The sequence below is a fragment of the Gastrolobium bilobum genome, unplaced genomic scaffold (assembly GCF_033153095.1).
Source record: "Gastrolobium bilobum isolate Gb01-03AN ecotype WA unplaced genomic scaffold, APGP_CSIRO_Gbil_v1 utg266059, whole genome shotgun sequence".
NCBI classification, from domain to species: domain Eukaryota; kingdom Viridiplantae; phylum Streptophyta; class Magnoliopsida; order Fabales; family Fabaceae; genus Gastrolobium; species Gastrolobium bilobum.
Window position 1 is genome coordinate 7,122 of NW_026896541.1, and position 16,689 is coordinate 23,810.

The window sequence follows — 16,689 nt, forward strand, 5'->3', positions numbered from 1 at the left end:
ATTATTATATCTGATTTTAATTTTTGGAAATACAAATTTGTAAAGTTTCAAATACAAACGACGCAAATCCTTGCAAAAAATAATTATTTACATAAAATGCTGATGGTTAAAGGTTGCAAACTGGACTTGGCCCAGAGGGCCTGCCTGCCCTGCCCTGCCAACACATTTTTATAATTAAATTAAAATTCCACTATTCTTCTTTTATAATTAAATTCTTAATTCATATTTCAATTTTTGTAAATACAAATTTATAAAATTTTAAATATTAACGACACAAATTCTTACAAAAAAATAACTATTTATTATTTTTTGTGAATAAGAGCCTTTTTTGTGAATAAATATAAAAACCTATTTCATGCTAATAGTTATAGGTGGCAAACTTGGCTCGGCCCCGAGGGCCGGCCTACCAAACATTTTCATAATTAAATTAAAATTGCATCCTTCTTCTTTTATAATTAAATTCTTAAATGTGATTTTAATTTTGTAAATACAAATTTGTAAAATTTCAAATACAACCGGCGCAAATCCTTGCAAAAAATAATTATTTATTATTTTTTTAAAATCTGATTGTAATAAATGAAAGTTCATCTCTGAAATAAAATATAAAAACTTAGATGCAAATATAAGAACTTTTACGTGTGGATAATATAAAAATTTATTACATGCTGGTATATAATGCTGACAATTAGAGGTTGCAAAGTGGAGTCGGTCTGGAGGACTGACCTGCCTATATTTTTTGTAATTAAATTAAAATTTTGCTCTTCTTATTTTATATTAAACATAATAACTCAAAAATTTGCCAACTCTATATGTACAAAAAGTTGGAGTTAGGTAGCTAACAATATTGATTTAAATAAAATGTAGAGATATATTTTTATGATTTACATTAACTTTTACGAGACAGACAAACAAATTTCTTTTTTCCCGTGCATCGCACGAGTTATACTTAATTTTGAAGGAGTTTTTTTATGTAGGGTTCTGATTTGGAACATTATCCAGGAAAACTTAACGTTCTTAATGAAAATTCTATGTTATTTAAGGTCAACTTAAAAAAAATATTTTGGAGTCATATAATGAGCCAAGATATTAAGATTCAAGTGTTTGAAGCAGCGAAGCTATTGTCACCTCATTCTTTAAGTCTTTGGTGGACCCAAATGTATGTTATTGTTTTTTAAAAATTTATCATTGTGGGTTCTTTATATTGTTACAAGTTTTTAGCATGTGTATTGATTTGATGCTGTTTAGACACATTTGTTCCAATGTAAGCAAAAAATATGACTCATACATGATTATTTGGTTAATTTGCTTTCAAATCCCTTTCAGACAACGTTTTTTGGGTTCTAAAAACAAAATAACTCATTTTTTTCCTGAGATTATTACTTCTGGGTGTTAACATATTAGCATAATTTATTTAATAAGTATTTGCACTTTGTATCGTAGGCATAAATATGATGGTAGAAAAGGATGTACCTGGTAATGCATAAACATAGGAAATCACATGTTTGATATGTGTTGAACTCATTCCTCCAATGATTGCTACAGAATGACACTGAATTAATAATGTTTTCTTATTATAGGTACAAACTGATCTTTTAATCCCATATTTGCTTCGTCTGTTTGTTACCTTGATTTTATTAGTGTTGTTATAGTTAGCAATAAGTTGTATGCATTTTTCTTTTTTTACGCATCCTCATTTTAACATAGTCTACTGTGGCGTATTTATTTTTTACATAACTCATCGATTAGATAACTGTATTTGATTTGCATAATATTGATCACTTTCGATAGCAGATTTTTGTTTATGATTGATATTTGCAAAGTTCTGTGTCAATGCTGTAATTTTTTCCACCTGTAATATAGAATAAGATAATAACACATGATTTTGTAAGTATAAGGTTTGCAGTGCGATTAACCAACCACGGCGGACGATAAATATTTTGTTCTTTTTCCCCCGGGCATCGCACGGGTAATTCACTAGTTAAACTAGATAAAGGAACCAGATTACATGAGTCAGAGAGATCCAAAATCAGATAAAATATTGCATGCTCTCAATCGTCACATCAGGATATATTCTTATCAAAGAAGGAGCATTTTTTTTACGGGGAAATTTTTTTAAAAAAAAATATGATGGGAAAATTTTTGAGCAGATAAATTATAAAAAAGTATTTGATAGGTTCAAAATTTTTCTGAAAATATTGGATTATTCTATTAATTAGTGTTATGGAAAAATAAAAGTAACATGTATCATATGATATTTTTTGTTTAGGAATATGATGTATAAAATGAAATAATGAGAAAAAAATTCCTTACAATTATTTTCAGTTTTCTCGTAACAAAAGTTGAAAACAAATTTGTCTCACCTCATTTTCCCATAATTTCAATAAATATCCTGGTACTTATCTCCACCTCAGTCACCATTTCTCTTTGCATTTTTATTAGGCGTCTGTGGTTGTGTAATTTCACAAATCACAACCTAGACAATTGAAATAATGAAAGAAAATATTTGAGTAATAAAAGTCTAAAACTTTTATAAAATTAGAATTTTTATTATTCAGTTTGCAACTTTTATAAATCTATGATTTTTTTTTTTGGTAAAAAAATCTATGATATTTATCACTCAGTTCGTAACATTTAACAAAAAATGAGTAATTTTAAAAAAAACACGGTACTTTTAAAAAATACCAAAGTAAAACCGAGAAGGGCTACACAGAGATTGAGGGTCTGTTTCATTGTGTTTTATTAAGGTGGTTCACACAATAAGGCTTGGAGCAACGAATGAACATTCCCAACACAAAGTATCCAACCACAATGAATGACACATAATACTCCATAATGAAGCTTAATTAGCTTTGCTGTCATATCTAACCAGATCTTACCAAGAAGAAAATATTTTAGGAAACAAGACAAATCCAAAACATTATAAAAGTTACATGACATCAATTTACCTTGCATTAAATTAATTTCTAGCTTCATAGACCCTAAAAATCCATGCATATAGAAAACAATAGAACAGGGTTCACTTGACCTAATATGCAGGTAAAGGAACATAAAGAAATATTGTTCTATTAATTTATTACAAGTACACTTATTGGACATCAAGCAAAGCCTGTAACTCCAACTCAGCGTGGTTGGCAAGTTTGTAATCATATATCCATTTGGTAGGTTTCCATAATATTTTTTTGCTTATTTTTTTTTAATCTCAAACCAGCAGGCGCAGCTTCTAACTTCTGTAATGAGGCTTTGGTGAAAGTAGGCAGGAACTGTAACCTTGGACTCATAAACCATAACATTCTTTCAATGAAAAATGCATAAGTACAACTAGCACCATTTTTTCTACATCAAGACATAACATCTATATTAACAAAACTGTTGCGATCTCATCAATATTAATCAGAGACCTGAAAGCTTAAAACCTCGCTTCACACCTTATTCCACTATTGACAGATCTTATTAAGAGTAGTAAATGCATTACTCCGTTTCTCTGAACTGAGGAGTACCCTTCTCCATAAGCAAATTCATTATTTATAAAATCAGGAGTTAGGTTGTCACGAAACTGGTTCGACCACATATAGTGCCAAAACAAGATTGCCTTGCCTGATTGCTATGTGTCAATATCAAACCCCTTTGTCCAAACAGGCATGCAATATATTAAGATCCCAAAAGAGAATGAGACACATATTGTAATAATAGCATAGGCATACGCTCTCCAAGGATGATTGCTTTCTCTCATTGCATTAACCTCAACAGCGAAAGTAAAGACAGTTCTCAGACACCCCATCATACCAAACTGTATTCCTACTACAACAGTATCACAATTCCTGGTGTTCACCTGCATCAAACAAGTAAATACTGGTCGTTACCTCCAAAATTGTGATGCAAGTTCTCTTGACTTTTGTATTGGGATATAAGATACAGATTCTCAAAAACAACATAGGTAAGAGCAAACACATTTAGAGCTAAGTAGTTACAATACAATGCAATTATATAAAGAAAAGGTGCTTCCATACAAGCCATTAGATGACACCTTGGTCCGGATAAGTCCACCTTAGAGTCTGTGAGAGGCTTGCGAGATAAAAATCGATGCAAATATCGTTAAGAGAAATAAAGGCAACAATCAAGATGGTATCTCTAAAGTAGAAGTTGAAAGATAAGAGGTATATCCTACTCAAATATAAAGACAGATTCTATGGCTACTAGCTTAGAGATTAACCAATGAAGTTCAGACATGGGAGAATTGGAACATGAATGATGACAAAGAAAAAGAAATTCACTTATTATTAAATGCTTTTATTTACCTAAAAGAAAGTCAAGTGCAGAGAAGAGCCAGCGGCAGGAAACACTGAGTTCAAGCATTTTTTGATTCCAACCACTGAAGGTTGTGAGGCTCCCTAAGTAACCAGTTGTAATTTCTATACCTAGATGCTCTGACACATGAGATATGTCTCCTTTGAACACAACTCCAAACCAATCCATTAAAAATGAACCAATCTAGAACGAAATGTAAAAAATTAGCATTAGCATGTTATCTGAACCAGCCTCTATTTGAATGAACTTCAAAATGGACTTAAATTTCACTTTCACCTAGAAGCAGTTTGAAACTTCTATAAGATTGACCGTGTTAAAGCAAGATTCAAAACTAATTTGCAATTGTGTTCTATAGATACAGGACTTAAGTGTCACTTGACAACAAATTTAAAATGTCAGTCAGAATGATTGTATTATATCAGATTCAAAACAAATTTTCAATTGAGCACACTATAGATTAAGGATTTAAGAAGTGCACAGCACAAAAGCAAAAAAGGAATATCTACTTCAAGCTCAAAAGTGAGAATATTCCTATTTGGGTTCACCTACTGCTTAAAAGGTGACACAAATTTTCTCTGTTGTTAGAAAAGCAGAATTTAATATACAATGTGCTTTCCAACATTTTATTATCATAATTTCTGGAAGTTATGTTCCCGTCCAAACAATTCCAGAATGTTAGTCTTTATGAACACACCATATTCTGTATGTACCAAAACACAAAAAAATAATGAAGATGGAAAAGGGATCACACCATATTAGAAGGAAGGTCAAGGTAAAGAATAGTTTGCTCGCTTGTCACGCCGGCAACCCCAGGGCCAAATAACTTTTGAAGTAAATATCTTGTTAAGACCTGCATATTTAGTATGACAATTTATGTATTAGACTTTTGCGGATAACTGCTTGTCCTAACATGAAATTCGACAATGAAAAATATATCATTGTCCCAAATACAGCTGAAAAATTTCCATAAGCTCTCAATTACAAGCAAAAGAAATACGAATTAAAACTATGGAAAATATAATTGATCCATTCTACACCAATAGGAAAACATGATACACCTATTATCAGTGGATGAGAAGCGGCTGGTAACGGTACACCAAAGTACTTAAATAAATTTATCGCAGACAAGCACATAGATGGAACTTGGATTGTTATTATTACTGTTTTGTCTTGCACTAACTACATATTTTAATAATTAAAGTACCGTGCCTTCTTTATCATTATTGTATGGAAACATTGAAACTGCACCAGAACTGATGCGATAATGCAATCATAAGTATATATAACAAGTCAAGGTAAAAGTTTAAGCATATTACCCAAAGAATTCCAAAAACAGCTAAATGAAGCATACATGAAATATAGTCCAACAACTCTGGCAAGCTTTTACGAGGTTCCTGAAAGTAGATAACATTGTGTAAACTACAATATATGACAATATTTGAAAAATTATCTATAAATATGATTAATTAACAAACAAAAGAGAGAAACCAAAAAGACATGAAAGGTGTTAAAGAGAGCTAACTTGCTTTGAATCTTCAGAACCCACAATTGTATCGGTAGTAAGAGGCCTAACAGAGGAGTTAGGATGGGAGAAGGAAGGGTATGTATGGTTGCTACCTGTGATCCTCTGGAATGGAAACAACAGCTCTATTTTCTGAAGTGTTATCAAAAGACAAGCGCAAACTGCTGCTCTCACTGAACCTTCTACTTAGAAGAGCTCGATCCCCAATGTCTCCAGCCTCTGAAACACTTTGACACTCAGCATCATTATCTATCTGATGGCTTGATATGCTCAATGAATGCCTTCTCATTGAAGAACAAGAACCTGCACTATTCATTCTCTCCATGTCAAAGGTAAGACAGACACAGGACTTGTTTTTACTTTGCTACCTCCTAAAACTGCGTTGAACATTCAACCAAATACCAGTTTAACTCATGCAGCTGCCTCACAATTACAAATAGTTACTCATCATCCTGACAAGAAACAAAAGAAAATACAAACATGTCCTAAAGCTCACAAATATATAAGTGAGAAATATAACAACTTTTCAAGCTTGAAGCCGAAACAAATCAAGGCTCTACCTAAATAATCAGATGGGTACCCAAATAGCAAAAAAATTTCATAATTCAACTCAAATTTAAATCATATCAGATCGTATAAAAGTTTTAAATTAAAATTAAATCATAAGTACACGTAACGATGATTGCTGCAAAGAGAAAGCATTTGAATTCATGTATAATGTAAAGTGCAACAATGGAAGGAAGCAATTGAAAAAGTAACTAAATTGCCACAACTGACCTGAGAAACTTTAACAAATGAGACTTAATCTTCCCAAAATGAAGAAATCTTGAGGAAAACCAAAGCACGTTGAGTTAGAAGTTATGCATTTTGATAGAATGAAGACGAACAATTAAATGACAGAAGCAATATTAACTAAGAACGGAATCAATCTCTGGGAATGGTATTTAACTAATGGAACAATATACTTAAACAGTAAATGAACCAACAGCAATACAAGGATTATTACACCTTAAAAGCAGAAAATATCCTCCTCACTCAGATGGCGGATTGAAGAGAATTACCCTTTATTCCTTAGGCAGCCATTGAGACTCATGCTCAATGCCACTGCTCCTACTACCCCTTTTTACCAGAATACTCAATACCCATCCCACTACTCACTAACTAACTTATATCCCTCACATCCTCTCATTCCTTCTCCCACTTTTCCTCTCCGTGTGCAGCCTTCCACGTGTCCAAGGTGCTAACCAACTTCCAGTTGTCATAAGCTTTCCTCCTTTGAGCCTTACGATCCACTCTTCTTCTAGGTACATTGTCCACCAATTTGAGAGCAGCTACTGGCCCATGAACATCAGTCAGCCCATCAACAATTGGATTATCCTCAGTCAACCCATCCACAGTTGGTCCCTCCATAATTGGTTTCCCTTCTGACGCATGAGACCCACTAACAGTTGGTCCACTAGGAGAGAGCCCATCAACAGCAACCGAGTGTCCATCAACACTCCCTCTTCAAAAATCACCTTGTCTTCAAGGTGAAAGGTAGGGAAAAGAGCTTGAAAATCAACTAACCTCTCCCAAGTGCAATCACAGTCAGGTAAATCCTCCCAACGTACCAGTACCTCCCTCTGCCCATCCTCAGAGCTGCGAGCCTGCAGAACTGCAGCTGGGGAAACATGCAGCTCCAATGAATCAGACAACCCACGGGGTAACTCCAAAACTGATACCGAAGGATGAACAACCCGTTTCAATTGTGAAACGTGAAAAACAGGGTGGACTTTTGAATATGAAGGCAGCTCCAATCTATAAGCCACGGATCCCACCCGTTCCTGAATCACAAAAGGGCCATAAAACCTCGGACTGAGCTTCTGGTTGACACGCGTGAGAATTCCTCCTCCCTGCGGCCCTTGTCTGCTTGTACCTTCATACGTTGTTGAGCTTGGAACAAATTAACCTTAAGCTCCTGGAGAATCACATCTCGTGCCTGCAGCCAGGTATCTACAGCGGCAACCGACGTGCGTGTAGTTGGAAATGAAATGATCGAAGGTGGCTCTCTGCCATATAGTGCACGAAAAGGAGTCATGTTAATAGAGCGGTTGAAGGAAGTGTTGAACCAGAACTCCGCCCAAGACAGCCACTTAGCCCAAGCCTTGGGATGACCATTCACGAAGCAACGCAAATAAGTCTCCAAGGTGCGATTGACCACTTCGGTTTGCCCATCCGTTTGAGGGTGGTAAGCGGAGTTGAACCTCAATTTTGTACCTGTCAAATGAAATAGTGCAGACCAGAATTTACTCACAAAAACACGGTCTCTGTCAGAAACAATAGACTTTGGGATGCCATGTAGACGAACCACTTCCTTCATGAAGACAGCCGCCACTGTTTGTGCATCATAAGGGTGTTTTAATGTCATGAAATGGGCATATTTCGTTAGTCGATCAACCACCACCAAGATTGTATCAACCCCCAATGACTTCGGTAATCCCCCAATGAAGTCCATTGAGATATCCTCCCATACTTGTTGGGAAATTGGGAGTGGCTGTAATAAGCCCGCAGGTTTCAAGTGACTGTACTTCTGCCGTTGGCAGACTTCACATGCTTGAACAAACTCAGCCACCACCTTACGCATACCCTTCCAAAAAAATATAGCCGCCAGCCGCTTATAAGTTCGTAATTCACCCGAATGTCCCCCCATGGTGATGAGTGAAATTCCTGTAAAATAACTGGAATGTGAGGAGAAGATTTGGGAAGGACCAGACGGTTTTTAAACCGAAGACAACCATTAGTGACATGATAACCCGGATGAGAGTGAGCATCCAGCATAACAGCTGTGAGGAGGGACTTAGTAGCGGGATCCCTCAATATTTCCTCAGAAAGCTTCTGTAAATCCGGGCTTGTGAGCAGTGTAAGTTCTCTACAATCCATTACCCGTGATAAAGCATCCGCAGCTGTGTTCTCCGGTCCTGGCTTGTATTGAATCTCAAAGTCATACCCCATAAGCTTCGCAACCCATTTTTGTTGGCCTTCCACTATAAGACGTTGCTCTGTCAAATACTTCAGACTCCTTTGATCTGTGTTAATCAAAAAATGTCGTCCAAGTAAATAGTGACGCCATTTCTGAACGGCAAACACAATTGCTTTTAACTCCCTCTCATAAACAGAGAGCAGCCTATCCCTATCAGAAAATGCTTTACTAAGGAAAGCAATGGGCCGGTTCTCTTGCATCAAAACAGCCCCCATCCCAACTCTTGAGGCATCAGTCTCAACTAAAAAAAGTGTGTTGAAGTCGGGTAAGGCAAGAACTGGCAGCTGCATCATTTCCCCCTTCAATGCATCGAAGGAAAGTTGTGCTTCTTCGCCCCACACGAAGCTATCCTTTTTTAAAAGTTGGGTAAGTGGCCTAGTAAGATGACCATACTGCTTGACAAAGCGTCTGTAGTAACCGGTGAGCCCCAAAAATCCCCTGAGGCCCTTCAAGTTTTTAGGGACTGGCCATTGACTGACAGCCACCAACTTTTGAGGATCAGCCTTCACCCCATCTTGGGAGATCAAATGACCCAAATATTCTAATTCGGACTGTGCGAATGTACATTTTTTTCGGTTAGCTGAAAAGTGATTAGAACGCAGGATCTCCAGCACAACCTTCAAATGCTCACAATGCTGCTCCTCACTGTGACTATATATCAGAATATCGTCGAAAAATACTAAGACGAATTTCCTTAAAAAGGGCTTGAAGACTTCATTCATTAAGGATTGAAATGTTGAAGGAGCATTCCTCAACCCAAAAGGCATCACGAGATATTCGTAATGTCCTTCATGAGTCCGAAAAGCCGTCTTCTCAATGTCGTCAACCCTCATGCGAATCTGATTATACCCCGATTTAAGGTCCAACTTGGAAAAAATCCCTGCTCCATGTAGCTCATCCAATAACTCATCTATAACAGGCAGTGGGAATTTGTCCGGAATGGTTACCTTGTTCAAAGCTCTATAATCTACACAAAAACACCAACTTCCATCTTTTTTCCTGACCAATATCAGGGGACTGGAATAAGGACTGCAGCTCGGCCTTATCATTCCTGCCTCTAACATGTCTTTCACAAACTTTTCAATCTCTTCTTTCTGATAGTACGGGTAGCGGTACGGTCGTATATTAGGGATGGCAGCCCCTGATGTCAGCAATATCTTATGGTCACAATCCCGAAATGGAGGCAACTCGGATGGTGGTAGAAATACATCGTGATACTGCTGCAGTAACTCCGAGATCAGTGGAGAAATGTCCTGAGAAGGATTTTCCTGCTGGCCACCGACACTGGTGTGACCGATATGTTAGATGGATTCGTTTGGGCCGTTGTGGCTGGCCCATAATTCACTCCCCTTGGGGTATTCGCTCCTCCACGGTTTGATAAGGCAGGCCTACCCCATCCGTTAGTGTGGCTATTGGGCCCGTGGCTTCCTCGGCCCATATCCCCACTCTCCTTGCCTACCACTGCGTTGCGATCCTCAACTCGCTGAGCAAACACCATCATCCCTTCCAAATCCTCTGGTGAGTGCAAACAGATCTCCGCTCGAATTTCCGGTTTCAATCCGGTCAAAAAAGCTGCCTGCATCATCTCCTCATCCGCTTGCCGTAACGGTGCCGACAGAACTTCGAATTGTTTACGAAATTCAGCCACTGTGCCGGATTGCTTCAACTCCATTAACGCTTCATAAGGATTTCCCGACGGGGAAACATGGAAGCGTTGCAACACCGCCAATCGAAACGTTGTCCAGTCCGTCAAAGGATTCCTGGGTTCCCACCATTGGAACCAGCTTAAAGCTTCCTTCTCCAAACAGATGGAGGCCGTTTCAACTTGTTCCTCGGGTGGAATGTGATTCACACGGAAGTAACGTTCCGCTCGGAATATCCATCCGTAAGGGTCATCACCGGAGAAATAAGGAACTTCCACTCGACGCATCCTTTCCTCTCCCCTCTCCCACGGTCCTCGACCATGGTTGCCATCATGTTCCCTTGCATCTGTGTCTCCGTTTCTTCCTCTGAATCCCCTGCTTCCATTGTCCATCCTATTAAAAAACTCAGTAAGTGCCTCCTTCATCTGACGCACCTCAATCCTGACTTCTCCCATGTTTTCCTCTATTCGTTCTGTCCTCCTCTCTACTTCTTCCACTCTAGTCTCCATTCTCGTCCTTACCATACAGCTCCCCACCGACCGTAAGAGCTTTGATACCAAATTGTTGGCACCAAAAGAATACAACAGTACAACACTTACAATTAAATGACAGAAGCAATATTAACTAAGAACGGAATCAATCTCTGGGAATGGTATTTAACTACTGGAACAATATACTTAAACAGTAAATGAACCCACAACAATACAAGGATTATTACACCTTAAAAGCAGAAAATATCCTCCTCTCTCAGATGGCCGATTGAAGAGAATTACCCTTTATTCCTTAGGCAGCCATTGAGACTCATGCTCAATGCCACTGCTCCTACTACCCCCTTTTTACCAGAATACTCAATACCCATCCCACTCCTCACTAACTAACTTATATCCCTCACATCCTCTCATTCCTTCTCCCACTTTTCCTCTCCGTGGGCAGCCTTCCACGTGTCCAAGGTGCTAACCAACTTCCAGTTGTCATAAGCTTTCCTCCTTTGAGCCTTACGATCCACTCTTCTTCTAGGTACATTGTCCACCAATTTGAGAGCAGCTACTGGCCCATAAACATCAGTCAGCCCATCAACAATTGGATCATCCTCAGCCAACCCATCCCCAGTTGGTCTCTCCATAATTGGTTTCCCTTCTGACGCATGAGACCCACTAACAGTTGGTCCACTAGGAGAGAGCCCATCCACAGCAACCGAGTGTCCATCAGGAAATAAAAATAGGTAAAGGATCTGAAGGAGACAGCTACTATACAACTAAATTGCCCTTAACAAAATGTGCCATATTACCTACCAATTAGAAAGCCAAGGACAACAAAGAGCCAGTGTCCATCAACACTGAGCTCAAGCATTTTCTGATTCCAACCACTGAAAGTTGTTAAGCTCCCTAAGTAGCCAGTTGTTAGATGCTCAGATACACGGGATATATCTTCTTTAAATACAACACCAAACCATCCCATCAAAAAGGAACCAACCTAGAAAATGTGTACAATCAAAATCAACTTTGTAATCAATGAACTTCAACAATTGCATTTAACGGGAATGCTAAAGCTTTTATATTGATTGTATGAAAGCAAAAATTGCACCTAAATTTGGATGGAAATCCTGTTCTGGATGAGGCACCTGAATTGCTGGAATTGAAATCAAAGGTTCCAGTGGCCATAAGGAATCTTTTGCTGCAATTTCAGTCAGTATTCCAGCTGCCAAAGGGGCTGCCACCCCCTAGAAATTATGATCATCCCATCCATTTAACCGAAGGAGCCAAACCAGTAAATATTAAACCATATAGATATGCTCATCACCAAAAAGAAGAGATTGAAAAACAGGTTTCTGATTTATTGGCCTTGGGTTTCATCAAGGAAAGTAGGAGTCCATTTTCTTCTCCTGTGTTGCTTGTGAAGAATCATGATAACTCTTGGAGGATGTGTATAGATTATAGAGCTCTAAATAGCATCACAAGTCGGGACTGTTTTCCAATACCCACTATAGATGAGCTGTTAGACGAATCAAGGGAGCAAATTTTTTTTCTAAGCTTGACTTGCGGAGTGGCTACCATCAAATTCTTTTGGTGCCTGAAGACACTCCTAAAACTGCTTTCCGAACTCATGAGGGACACTATGAGTTTTTAGTAATGCCATTTGGCTTGACTAATGCCCCCTCAACTTTTCAAGCTGCCATGAACAACATGATTAAGCCTTTCCTTAAGAAATTCATCATAGTTTTCTTTGATGATATACTAATATACAGTGAGACAATGGGAGATCATTATAAACATCTTAATATTGCTTTGAGCTGTTTGCAGGATAACTAATTCAAGATTAAGCTTAGCAAGTGTAGCTTTGCATTGGTTGAAATTGACTACCTTTGACACTTGGTTTCTGGAGATGGAGTAAAGGTGGATCCAAAAAAAGTTTCTTCTATGATACATTGGCCATAACCAAAGAATGTTAAGAAATTGAAGGGGTTTATTGGACTCACTGGATATTACAGAAGGTTTGTTAGGTAGTATGCTTCAATAGCTGCCCCTTTGACTGATATGTTGAAGGAAAACTCATTTAATTGGAGTGATGCGGTTGAGAAAGCATTTGTGGAGTTAAAAGAGGCTGTGTCTTCAACACTAGTATTAATTTTGCCTGATTTTTCTAGACCTTTCATTGTGGAAACTGATGTTTCTTGTGTTGGTATAGGGGCAGTGCTTCAACAAAACAGCCACCCCATTGCTTATTTTAGCAAGAAATTAGGTCCTAGAATGAGGGTTGCTTCCACTTATGTGAGGGAATTGTTTGCAATGACAGAGGCAGTCAAGAAATGGAGAAATTACTTGTTGGGGTCTAAGTTTATTATACGCATGGATCATCGAAGCTTGAAGAAGTTGCTAACTCAGACTGTGCAAATTGTTGAGCAGCAGAAGTATGTTGCAAGTTGATGGGATATGACTTCTTGATTGAATATAAACCGGGTGCTGCTAACATAGTAGCTGATTCCTTATCCAGGTGTTTCGAAGAAGAGCAAACTGGTACACTTTTATCCTTAATTTCTGAATCTAATTTTCAGTTGGTTGAGAAATTAAGGCTGAGAATCAATCTGACCCTGAGTTAATCAGTATTCGCTCCAAGTTAAATGAAAATGAACTGAATTGTACTGAAGTGATTGACAGGGATGGAATTTTATATCATAGGAACCATTTTTTATTGGGGACCATCTCTGAGTTGAGAAGAAAAGTCATACAGGAGGCACATTCTACTCCATTAGGGGGTCATGCAGGCATCACACGAACCTTCTTGAGATTATCGGCTTCTTTCCACTGGCCTGGAATTAGGAAGGATGTCACTGAGTTTGTTAAACAATGTGCTACTTGTCAAGTGATTGAAACAGCTACTGCACCTCCTTTGGGGCTCCTACAACCTTTGCCAATACCGGATGGAGTCTTTGAAGATCTGTGTATGGATTTTATTACTAGTTTGCCACTATCTAAGGGATATAATGTTATCCTAGTAGTCGTGGACCGATTAACAAAATATGCTCATTTTGGAGCACTAGCCACCCCTTATACAGTAGCAAAAGTGGCAGTTTTGTTTTGTGATATGGTTGTCAAGTTGCATGGGTTTCCTAGGACCATAGTTTCGGATCGAGACTCAGTCTTTTTGAGTAAGTTTTGGTCACAGATGTTTAAGTGCAATGGTACTACTTTAAGAACAAGTACAGCCTACCATCTCCAATCAGATGGGCAATCAGAGGTAACCAACCGCTACTTGGAGCAATACATACGAGCATTTTGTCATGATGAGAACCATAAGTGGGCTGAATTTTTGGGATGGGCTAAATACCGTTATAATACAGCTCTTCACTCATCCATTGGGATGACTCCATTTCAAGCCTTATATGGCAAGGTTCCGTTGATGATTCCCCCTTACCCCAAGGGTTCTGTCAGAGTGGAAGCAGTGTATGTCACACTAACTCATAGAGATGAGCTCTTGAAGCAACTGAAGGATCATTTAAAAAGCTCCCAAAACATGATGAAGCTTCAGGCTGACAAACATAGGAAGGATGCATCCTTCTCGGTTGGTGATTTGGTATTAGTGAAGCTTCAACCTTATAGACAAATCACAGTGGCTAATAGAAAGAATCAGAAACTTGCCAAGAGATATTTTGGCCCTTTTCCCATCATTCGGGTATTGAGTCCTGTGGCATACCAAGTTGAACTTCCAGAAGGCTGTCGAATTCACTCTTCTTTTCACATATCAGTGTTGAAACTGTATCGTGGAGATGGAGCTACTGTTGCTTTGCCATTTCCCGAAGATAGTAGAGAGAACCACCCTGTCCAATCTCCTTTAACAGCTTTAATGTCTCGAGCATTTCAAGACTCACAAGGAACTCAAAGACAATGGCTGATACAGTGGTCAAATTACCTACTAGAAGATGCTACATGGGAAAACGAAGCTGACTTGCTTTTACACTATCCAGAATTTTGCTTACCACAAATGAACCTTGAGGACAAAGTTCTCTTTGAAGGGGAGGGCATTGATAGGCCCAAGCAGAGGAGATTGGCTGGAGCCCCTTCATGGGCCAAGGATTTCATCAGCAATAATTAGTGGGCTAATGTATTCTGAGAGGGCAAGATAATAACATCCAAATAGTTAGTTAGTTGTTATTGAATTGTTAGCATGTAATGTGGCCTGTATGGAGTTTGTTAGGCATGTGACGTGGCTTGAGGTGTAGATTACACACTGATATAGATGAACCTTTTATTGAATTTTAGCATATCAGAATATATGAAAACCTTTGTTCTTGTTCTCTCTGTTTTGTCTTGTTCCTTTTCTTGTTCTTTGATTGATTTCCAAAGTTAGGGTCCGCGTCCCTTTCAGTGAGCTACCTAGTTTGCTGAAAAATGAAAATAAGGTTGTGCGGCTTATGGGAATCCCATAATTGTCTCTAATAGGACTAGTATGATATGAATAAGCTATAAATTATTATTTCGCAATGTCATTGAGTTACAGTTACATTTTTGGTTTAATTTGAATACGGTAATTATTGTAAATGAAATGAGCAATGTTTAAAAAGAAAAAATTTAGCCATATTTTTAATTGAACCATTGTGATTATAACTTCGCTTAATATCATATATAATAATAATATATTGGAGTACTACGAGGTATTACAAGGAGCACCTTATTGCTACTACCATCATATAGCTCCATGGATATTCAAGCGGAACCCTACTCTATAACTAAATATACAAAAGCCTCCTTTTTTCTTACACATGGAGGGTAAATTGATTATCCCAAACGAAAAAATACACTCTTATTCAAAACAAGACCATAACGGAAAAGAGGCAAAAATTCAATAAACGGACTAAAGTTTATTTATTTTTATTTCTTTAAAGTAAAATTTATGCAATATTTTTCAAAAGTTTAAATTGCTAATTTTACACCGTTATTCACTAATATATTGTCATATTATTTAATGAATTTGATAATTGATGTGTTATTAAACTCATTAAGTGATATAGCAACACATTATTAAATGATAGTGTAAAACTTTATATATTGATAGTGCTTAGAAACTGATATCTTTTTTAAATAATTAAAAATTTGACAAGGACAAATTTAAAATTTGATTCAGATCACCAAGCCACTTGCAATGGGCTAGAGTGAGAGAATTGATAGTTTGGATAAGGTTATAACATGCTAACATTGTATAAAATCAAAAAAAACTTGATTCAGCATAAATCTTTTCGAAATAATGGCTGATACAATAATTATAAACAATTTTTTTTGTTTCAATTTATTTGCTAATCTTCGTTGAAGAAAATAATACCATCAGTCCATCCCATATGCATTATGTTAGTTTTAATGCTATTTTCAAAATTATTGTTGTATAAATTGTGTAAAATAGTAAATTTCAAAGTTATCTTTAAGAGCTTAAGTAAAATTAAGTGAATAGAAATCGATGGAGTTTTCAATATTTTCTTTTGAAAGCGTATTTACCTACTTTTATTATTGGGGTAAGTTTGGCTAACCTTGTGAGTAACTTATTAAGTTATACATTTTCTTTTCTTTTCTTTTTTGATAAATCACGGGAGACAATCTGTTCGAGACAGAAATATTCACATCATGGTTTGACTAGCTCTCAATTTTTTTTTTCATTCACAAAGACTTGAAACCAACAATCATATACAAGTTAGTTAAAATCGATATTTTACG

General features: G+C 37.3%; 1 pseudogene; it reads right to left on the minus strand.

Moving 5' to 3' along the window:
- Positions 1-4,295: 4,295 nt before the first annotated feature.
- LOC133300361 (uncharacterized) lies at positions 4,296-6,152 on the minus strand (annotated as a pseudogene).
- Between the last annotated feature and the right edge of the window lie 10,537 nt (positions 6,153-16,689).